A 6,000-nucleotide genomic window follows, 5' to 3' on the forward strand; every position below is an offset into this window, starting at 1 on the left:
TGTGACGTATTTCAAAGGCTAAGAATAGAGGGGAAAGCAGCGTCAAGGCTCTTGGCTTCTTTACAACTACGCTGTTTTCCTTTGTAACGCCTTACAATGAGACAATGATTATGTAAGTGTGACGCGACAACAGGCGGTGTTTGTGATTTGTCGAACAACTGACATCTGAGGACTGCATACAGCTATTTAGCATGTACTGACAACAAGCAATCAGCTCAGGGACACACATGCACACTCTCCTTGTTATGAAACTGAACCCCAAGTCTAACAAAATGAGTCATAGGCTATTTATAGCTGCACCAATACATCTGTCCTGTGCAATGATGGGGGGGCTTGACTCTGCTTTTCTGTTACATAAATGTGTTCTGGTCACATAACTTTAGCAAAGCCCCCTCCCCTCCCCGTGCTGCATTTTTGGCATTCACTGGCAAATACAAACAAAACACATTAGGATAGCTAAATATGGCTATGGATGGAATGTGACGTATGTGAGGGACGTCCAGGGAAGTAATAAAGTGTCTTTTTGCATGTTTCCCCGAAAGAGAGAACACATTTGGCTACTAACGAAGGCATGTGATGTTTGCTGATATACCTTGTTAAGCTTGACCACGAAAAAGAAGGCTAAGGGGTAGAAAATATGAACTTATGCACAGGTCGATCGATGAAGGTTGCTCGTATTGTTGTCACTAGGAGTGCCTGCCATAGCTGACAGCAGGCGGCAGCTCATAAATGCCACAAAGTGTTAGCACATTAGATAACCTTACGCCGCACATGAAAGTAGGCCAAGCTGGTGTTTAAAGTTTGCTGCAGTGCTGTTGCAGCACAGTCTGTCCCTGCAGCACCTTTTTTTTTTTTTTTTTTTTTTTTTACAATGAAGCGAACACGATCATCACGCACCCCGAAAGTATGGCGTAAACATAGCAGTAACAATTAACGATCAAATAAAATACAGCAGTTGGTCCGGAGCAATTCCCATGACAGGGAGCTGTTAGTGATTAATGGCTGTGACCTTCTTTATGTGATCGGTTAACTATGTCAGCCACACCGCTGCCCTTTTCCAAAGACCCCCCCCGCCCCCCAGTCTATTCTGCAGAGCACTTGACGTAACAGCTCCAACTCATCTTGCTGCACCCCAGTGGCTGTTTTTTTGGGGCGTGTTTTGTAAAGGAGATCTACACTGTCACACTGACTTTGGTGGATAGCTTCCTGGCTGCTGCTGCTTCACAAGTCCTTTGAACGAAGACAAAAGTAGACAGTCACAACAAAGAGGAAACGTTCAACAATGATCACAGGACAGGAAACAGAGCGTATTCGTCACAGCCGTAGAGTACATGGCTCACACCTCAGTTAGGCAATCAATAATAAAAGAGTGAAATGTACACCGCATTCCAGTGGATCCCTGCACATTCATGATTCAGCATTCACAGACCGGCAAATATTGTGGATTTTAGGCCAATTTATTGATCTATTTTTTTAGATTTTTTTTCTTTAAAAATTGCCGTAAAGTAGTAATTTATAATAAATGTGTAATAACAGATTGTCAACTCAGTATTTATAAACTATTACCATGTTATGGTGAATGAAAAACTGTCTATTAACAAAAAAATTCGCAAATGTGCGAGGCTGTGAATGCTGTGAAGAGTCATTCCTTGTTTATCACGGTTAACTGTTTCCAGACCTGAATGTGATAAGTGAATTTCTACGAAGTAGGATTCCTGATATATAAATCGAATATTTTCGTAGTTTGCGCGTAGAAAACCTGTTTACGACCTTCTCAATACTGTTTTTAACATGATTAGAGCTCTCTAGACATGATAACACCCCTATAGTCACCTTGACACTCATATTACCCAATTTAGTAGACATAAAAAACAAAAAGTAAGCCATTTGAGCCGTAAATAAGACCTACAGTCGACCCTCGCCACTTTGCAGTTCGAACATCGCGCCCTCACTCTATCACATTTTTTCAAAAAATTATCAATTAATAAATGATCACTGGTTTTGTGGTTGACAACAGTCTATTATTAGTAAAAAAAAAAAAAAAAACGAAAATTATAGGTGTTCTTGGCCTAAATTAAGCATTTTCAAACATAAAAATTGTTACCTGGACTAATATACAAATACAGTATAAGGCAAAGTGTAAAGGTGGGATAGGGTTGTTATTTCATGTCTAGAGGACTCTAACAATCTTAAAAACCCTATGCAGAAAGTCGTAAACAGGTTACATTCACTTATCACAGTTGGGTCTGCAAACAATTAACCGTGATAAACGAGGGATTACAGTAATATACTCACAATACACTCACATGTTAGCATTGAGAGAGCGGCATTATACTTCCTTGGCTATTGTCTCATCAGTATAACTTTACTGATATCAAGCGACCTGTATGGAATAATACATGCACTTGCTGAATGCCTTAGTGTATATTTGTATTTTAGGTCATTTAACTATTTTATGCGTTAAAATGTTTATTCAGGCCAGAAATACTTACAATTAGCTTAAATATGCATATTCTTCTACCAATAATAGGCTGTAGTCCACCATGAAATAGCGCAGTTTAAATGCATCTTTGTCAGAAGCATGCCTCCCCATTTGCATGAGCCTTTCTGTCAGAGGAAGGTGAAAAATGAACTTCAGATTAAATGTGGGGTCATATGACAAAAGTTAAAAATGGCTGAAAATATAGAAGTGGGGTGTTAACTTACTAGCTTGCTAAAAAAGACACCAGGAAAACAGCCTTCTTCCTTACCAGTTTATGACCCACGATCCAAGCTATGGGAAAGATAGAGTAGCACATACTGTACCTGTCAACCCCCCTCTTTTCCCCAGGAAACTTCCTTATTTAGCCCTCCTTTCCCACTGCCATCTTGTTTCAATAGTTTCCTGTATTTTAACGTTCATGAGAAAAGACAGATTCTGGTCAGCTCGGCAACAGTGGGGAGTCTCCAAGCTTTTTCCACCAAGGGTCACATACTGAAAAAGAAAAGCATGAAAGGGCCACTTGATATTTTGTCAAGCAACCCATGTAGACGTCCTAAGAGGTTATGTATATTTCAAGAAAAAAACGCATCTCAGGTTTGTGATGTAGGTGAAAAAGCGTTGCATTTGCATTTTTAATTTTCCAAATATTTCAACTCTCTTCTTAAATAATCTTTGTAAAAAAAAAAAAATTCTCGTAATATTATTACATTTTCTCCAACCTAATTTTTCAAAAGTTATTTATTTATTTTATAATATTACGATATTAAAATATATTGTATTTTTTGTATTATTATTGCTATTTTTGTATTTTATTATTATTATTATTGTATTGTATTATTTTTTTTCTCATGAAATTACAAGTTTATTCTTGTAAAACTGCGACTTTTTTCTCGTTAAAATACAACTTTTTTCTCTTCATATTTTGACTTTATTCTAATAAAATGGCAGCTGCTTTTTCCATTTGCGCTTCTGTTTTTTTGTTGCTTTTTTTTATTTTCCAACTATTTATTCTTGTAAATTTTCTTCTCATAATTGTTACTTTTTTCCCCATAAGATTATGACTTTCTCAAAACATTAGAACTTTTTCTGCAACCTAATATTCCCAGAATTACGACTTTATTTGTGACATTGTTTTTTTTTTTTGGTAATATTATTAAATTCTCTTAAAAAAAAAAATAAAAATTCTATAATATTTCAATTTGATGCTACTAAAATGCTGTTATTTATCATTATAATATTATGACGTTATTCTGATAAAAATACAACTTTTTCCTCATTAAATTACAACTTTTTCATTTTCATTTTTGAAATATTTCGACATTATTCTTGTTTTAAGTTCCATTCCATTCCATTTTCCTCCGCTTATCCGGGTCCGGGTCGCGGGGGCAGCAGTCTCAGTAGGGAAGCCCAGACTTCCCGGTCCCCGACCACCTCCTCCAGCTCCGAGGCGAGGCGTTCCCAGGCCAGCTGTGAGACATAATCCCTCCAGCGTGTCCTAGGTCTTCCCCGGGGCCTTCTCCCGGCTGGGCATGCCCGAAACACCTCACCAGGGAGGCGTCCGGGAGGCATCCGGACTAGATGCCCGAGCCACCTCAGCTGGCTCCTCTCGATGTGAAGGAGCAGCGGCTCTACTCTGAGCTCCTCTCGGATAACCGAGCTCCTCACCCTGTCTCTTAGGGTGAGTCCCGCTACCCTACGAAGAAAACTCATTTCAGCTGCTTGTATCCGCGATCTCGTTCTTTCGGTCATGACCCAAAGCTCATGACCATAGGTGAGGGTGGGAACATAGATCGATCGGTAAATTGAGAGCTTTGCCTTCCGGCTCAACTCTCTCTTCACCACGACGGTCCGGTACAGCGACCGCATTACTGCAGACGCTGCGCCGATCCGCCTATCGACCTCACGCTCCAACCTTCCCTCACTCGTGAACAAGACCCCGAGATACTTGAACTCCTCCACCTGGGGCAGGACCTCATTCCCAACCCGGAGGGAGCAATCCACCCTTTTCCGACTGAGAACCATGGCCTCGGATTTGGAGTGCTGAGTCTCATCCCAGAAGCTTCACACTCAGATGCAAACCGTCCCAGTAAACGCTGCAGGTCACAGCTCGATGAGGCCATCAGGACCACATCGTCTGCAAATAGCAGAGATGAGATCCTAGTGCCCCCGAACTGGACTCCCTCGACACGTTGGCTGCGCCTAGAAATTCTGTCCATGAAAATTATGAACAGAATCGGTGACAAAGGGCAGCCTTGGCGGAGGCCAACGTTCACCGGAAACAGGCTTGACTTACTACTGGCAATGCGAACCAGGCTCCTGCTCCGGTTGTACAAGGACTGAATGGCACGTAGTAGCGCGCCACCAATCCCATACTCCCGGAGCACCCCCCACAGGACACCGCGAGGGACACGGTCGAATGCCTTTTCCAGGTCCACAAAGCACATGTAGACCGGTTGGGCAAACTCCCAAGTACCCTCCAGGACCCTTGCAAGGGTGTAGAGCTGGTCCAGTGTTCCGCGACCAGGACGAAAACCACATTGCACCTCCTGTAGCCGAGGTTCGATTAACGGTCGTACCCTTCTCTCCAGCACCCTGGAATAGACTTTCCCAGGGAGGCTGAGGAGTGTGATCCCCCTATAGTTGGAACACACCCTCCGGTCACCCTTCTTGAAAAGGGGGACCACCACCCCAGTCTGCCAATCCAGAGGTACTGTTCCCGACTTCCACGCAATGTTGAAGAGACGTGTCAGCCAAGACAGTCCCGCAACATCCAAAGCCTTGAGGAATTCAGGGCGAAACTCGTCCACCCCCGGAGCTTTGCCACTGGGGAGCATTTTGACTACCCCAGATACCTCAGCCACGGTGATGGAACTGTCCGCTTTCGTATCCTCAGTCTCTGCTTCCTCTAGGGAAGGTATGTCAGTGGGATTGAGAAGGGCCTCAAAGTATTCCTTCCACCGCCCAACTATATCCTCAGTCGAGGTCAGCAGGCTCCTGTCCCCACTGTAAACAGTGTGGACCGGGCACTGCTTCCCCTTTCTGAGGCGCCGGACGGTTTGCCAGAACCTCTTCGAGGCCGACCGAAAGTCGTGTTCCATGGCCTCACCGAACTCCTCCCACACCCGAGTTTTTGCCTCGATCACCGCCGAAGCCGCGTGCCGCTTGGCCTGCCGGTACCCGTCAGCTGCTTCAGGAGTCCCACAAGCCATCCATGCTCGATAGGACTCCTTCTTCAGCTTGACGGCAGCCCTGACCTCTGGTGTCCACCATCGGGTTCGGGGCTTGTTTTAAGTGTTCTTGTTAAATTCTATTTTTAGAATATGTCCCCACAGTTGCACCAGTCGGTTCTTTACACTGCTGATGGAAATTCTGCTGGAAAGACCAGAATTTCCCTAATTTACTGGAAATGTTCCCTTATGTTCCAATGCAAATGCTGACGGGTCCGGAGCAGAATTGTTGCTGGATTGTTGCAATAATCGGAGCGCTATTAAGTCATAAAGGTATAAAACTGTTGAACA

The sequence above is a fragment of the Dunckerocampus dactyliophorus genome, chromosome 18 (assembly GCF_027744805.1).
Source record: "Dunckerocampus dactyliophorus isolate RoL2022-P2 chromosome 18, RoL_Ddac_1.1, whole genome shotgun sequence".
In the NCBI taxonomy this organism is placed as follows: domain Eukaryota; kingdom Metazoa; phylum Chordata; class Actinopteri; order Syngnathiformes; family Syngnathidae; genus Dunckerocampus; species Dunckerocampus dactyliophorus.